Source organism: Pinus tabuliformis, chromosome Q (assembly GCF_031772625.1).
Source record: "Pinus tabuliformis cultivar Carrire ecotype Pingquan chromosome Q, CPIR1, whole genome shotgun sequence".
Classification (NCBI taxonomy): Eukaryota; Viridiplantae; Streptophyta; class Pinopsida; order Pinales; family Pinaceae; genus Pinus; species Pinus tabuliformis.
The window spans coordinates 630,531,327-630,535,934 of record NC_142296.1 but is presented as its reverse complement, the minus strand read 5'-3'; positions in this window follow the sequence as shown (position 1 = coordinate 630,535,934).

The following is a 4,608-nucleotide window of genomic DNA, read 5'->3' as shown; positions in this document are numbered from 1 at the left end:
TTAGTGTGTGATATGAATTTTTGAGATATTAATTGCACTGGTATTATCACACGTGATAGAAACTTGATGATCATTATGTTCCTGAATATTCTTCAAGATTTTCTTCATCCATCATACTTGGGTACACTATGTAGTTGCAATAATGTACTTTACTTCATAAGTGCATAGAGATATAAAAGTTTTTTTTTGTTTTCCCAAGAAAGAAAACATTTTCCAAGAAATAATGATCCTACATTGGTACTTTTCTAGTCATCTACATTTCTAGCCTAGTATGCATCAGTGTAAGATTTAAAATTAATATCAGTTCATTTGGGATAACATAAGCCATAATCTACAGTGACTTGTAAGTATTTGAATATTATTTTAACCACATTTACATGAGATTATTTAGGGGATAATTAAAATCCGCCTACCAATCCCACAACTTGAAGAATGTCGAGTCTTGATGCTGTCAAATAGAGAAGGTTGTCGATCATTGATCTATGCATAGTTTGATCTGCTTTAGGATATTAATCATCTTTGCTAAGTTTACAATCTGTAGCCATAAGACTGCTCACCAAGCCACAAATTTCCATTCCGAATTTCTTCAATGTTTATTTAAGATATTTAGATTGAGATCTGAATATTCTTGACTTGGATTGATTGAATTGAAGTCCAAGGAAAAGAGATAATTCTCCTAGCATGGACATTTCAAATTATTTCTTCATATTTTTCACAAAATTCCTGCTCATGGAACCATCATAACTGCACAAAATGATATCATCCACAAAGACAACAATGATCAGAATATTAGCTTCTTAAATTTTGATGTAGAGATTACAATCAGTTGAGCCTCTACTAAAACCTTGTTGATGATTGTAATTATCCAATCTAGAATACCATGTCCTAGGAGCTTGCTTCACACCATACAATGCCTTATTTAGTTTACATAAAAAATATGTGTCTTCAGTTAACTAAAATTCTTCTATTTGTTCCACATAGACCTCTTCCTTGAGTTATCCATTTAGGAATTTTGAATTTACATCCATTTGATATACTTTGAACCCTTTGAAACATGCAAAATAAGAGAACATTTTTATGGCCTCTAGATGAACCACAAGAGTAAATGTTTCATCGAAATCAATGCCTTGTACTTGTGCATGACCTTTACAGACAATTCTTGCTTTATTTGTTACCACTTTTCCATTTTCATCAAGTTTATTTCTTTATACCCAATTAGTTCCAATAACACCTTTGTCGTTTAGTCTTGGGACATATTCCCAAGTTTGATCCTTTTTAATATGGTTCAATTCTTCATCCATGGCTTTGTCCCAGTGCTCATACTTGCTAGCTTAAGAAAAATTATGTGGATCCATGAGTGAAAAAAATGTTATTTTCTCTTGAGATGATATATCTGTAAGTTTTTTCTGGTCACCTGCATTTTTGTTTCCCAAAATATGATCATCTAGGTGATTTTTCTTTGCATACATGGATGGAGTCTTTGCATGCGTAGGATCAATTTATTCTCTTTGAACTTCTTCAAATTATTTATTTTCTTGTTCTTTTAATAAGGGTTCTTAAAATATATCAGGGTTAGGTAGGGCTTTAGGGAGAACTTCAATATGCGGAAGTGATTCATCTACTTTTACATCAATACTCTCAATAACTTCATGTGCTCTTTTGTTATAGAATTATGTAACCCGTGCTTCGATATGAATATCCTAGAAAGATACCTTCATTGGATCTAGATTCAAATTTATTGACTCTTTATCCGTTCACCTTTATGTAACACTTACTTCCAAATACTTTAAAATGTTTAATAGTGGTTGTTATTCCTTTCCATAGCTCATAAGTATTGTGTAGATTTACATTCTAATTTGAACCCTATTCAAAGTATACACAATTGTATTTATTGTTTCTCCCCATAATCAAGTGCCAACAAGTGAGCTTAAAAAGAAGAGTTATTTCCATATCCTGAATCGTTTTGTTTTTATTTCGACCACACCATTTTCTTGAAGTGTCCTTGTGATAGTGAAGCGTCTTTTAATGCCATGATGTTCGCAAAATTGGTTGAGTTCATGGGAGGTAAACAATGTTCCTCTATTTGTCCTTAAGCATTTAATCTTCAAGTCCGTTTTATTTCTACAAGAGCCTTGAAATTCTTAAATTTTATAAAGGATTCACATTTTTATTTAAGAAAGTAAACCTGTCTCATTCTTATAAAATCATCAAAAAACATCAAAAGTATCTCTCACCTTTTAAAGTGCATGTCCTCGCTGGTCCCAAGATATTTGTGTGAATAATTTCCAATAATCGGGATGTTGAATACTCTTTTGCTTTGAAGAATACTCTGGTTTAATTCCCAAGTTGACATACTTTGTAAACTTCATTGTGAGGTTTAGAATCTTATGCATGTCTCTGACAACTTGAGTTATTGTGATCTTAAATAGGTTGTTCAAATTGATATGTCCTAATATTTATGCCACAACCATATTTCATCCTTTTTTCCAACACAACATTTTTCAATGTTTGAATGATATAGTATATACACATTTCCATATGTTCTAATATCTCTTGCTACCAAATTACTAATATTTGCATTCCCAATTTCACATCCTTTGGAGTTGAATACTACATCAAAGCCTTCATCACACATTTGACTAATTCTCAACAAATTATGTTTCACCCTGTTGTAGCAGCTACAACCACCCTCCAAAATTCTACCTTAGCTTCATTTTGGAGCCTCCCTACCAATCATCCTCAACATCATGTCTTGCCTTGTCAAGTACATAAGTTTCAGTGGTTTTCCAGTAGATTGCCAGCTTGTGCATGATATTTTGTTGCATCCTCCTCATAGGTTGTTTCTACGGACTTGGTCTAGCTACAGGCTGAGAAGCTCCCTCAAGAAATTGCGCAATTCTGGAGGGGAACGAACCTTCCCTCCATAAATTGCGTAATCTTGTCCGGTAGCCTGCTAGGCTCCAGAATTGCGCAATCTTACCTGTCAACCTTCACCGGAAAAACTGCACAATCCATCCCAACAGTCCTACCCAGCCTAGAAATTGCACAATTATGGGCAGTAGTCAGCTGCTCAGCCCAGAAATTGTGCAATCCCTCTGGGACATAAAGCCCAGCAGCTAGTAGAAATTAAGAAAATCCAGCGAGGCAACCTGTTGGGCTCAGAAATTGCACAATATTGTCAGACATGCTTCCTTGAGAAAATTGTGCAGCCTAACCCAGGAGAGCTGCTCAGCCCAAAATTTGTGCAATCCTAGGAGATAGTCACCTGTTCCTCCCAAAAATTGCATAATCCCTCTGAGGCAACCATCTCTACTCAACCCAGAAACTACGCAAATTTTCATCCTAGGCTTAGAGACCGATGCATGTGCCTTCAGGTTGACTAGTTCCCTCCGGGCCCGAGCAAAAATGATTTGCGTGCATGGACTGCTTCTCCCAAGGCAGAATGCAAAGGCATCCCTTGATTTAGGGATCTATTTTTAGCAGGTCGAGGTTACATGAAAGGATCATTTCAGAAACCTCCTACCAAGTGTCGATTTTCCTAGATTTGTGTCATGTGCATCACAAAATCGATTTTATCAAAAGTCATCAACCAGACGCTACAAAGCTCATTCCTCACATCGACCTTGCAGCTTTGACATCCCACATTGCATCTAGGAGTTGTCGACACATTCAACTCAGTTGTTTTGGGATAAGCCTGTCTTTCATGTCTTGTGTTCTGTTTCTATCGCTTTTTTTGTTTCACTTTGGGTGAGTGTTGTTTGCTTGATTTTAGTGAGCGCTTGTTGTCATTTTGATGTATGTTAGCTTGTGGAAGCACCATTTCAATTTTCATTCACATCTCACTGTTGTTGCATGCATGACATTGTTTTTGCACGAACGATCGCCGTTGTGGAGACTTGCTTCACACACATGCATGCTTTCCTATTTTCTGAATCTTGCACTTGGTGTTTGTATGTATGATCATTCACTCTTGTTTGCACTCATCTCACCATGCATTCTGACTTCTCATGTTTTCAGTCGCTCGTCGTCTAGACTGGGCTGCCTTAGTGCAGACTGTGCCTTACCTAGCTAGCACTGCCCATTTCCGGAAGCCAAGGCTCTACCTTCCCTCCAAAAATTGTGCAAGTCTAGCCTAGCACTGAACTCCAGGCTTGCATTATGCAATTCTTGGAGGCAGTGTCCTGTTGGCCCTAGAAACCGTGCAATGCAGTTTTTTGGTTGCATGTCACTGCTGACTGAAATTTCTCATTGCATAGTTTCAGTCCTCAGCAGGCTAGGCTGGACCATGCATTGTGCAATTTCAGCAATCAGTCAACCTCCTAACAACCTGGACCGTGCCTTACATAGTTTTTGCAGTCATTCTCCCGACCTCCCAGCGGAAGTTGCGCAACCTTCACAATCAATCACACACGTATGTTGCAAGTCAGTCCTCAAGTTTGTTTTTGTTTTCAACTGACAAATTGTTTTCCATGGGTATTTCTATTTCTCCAAAAATCACATGTCTTCGTCTATCTCTCAGCAGCACAAGTACAATGGCCTTCAAGAGAGAAGAATCAACAACATGGTTAAGAACAACCTGGGGATGCATTCGATCAAGTGTCTATGAAC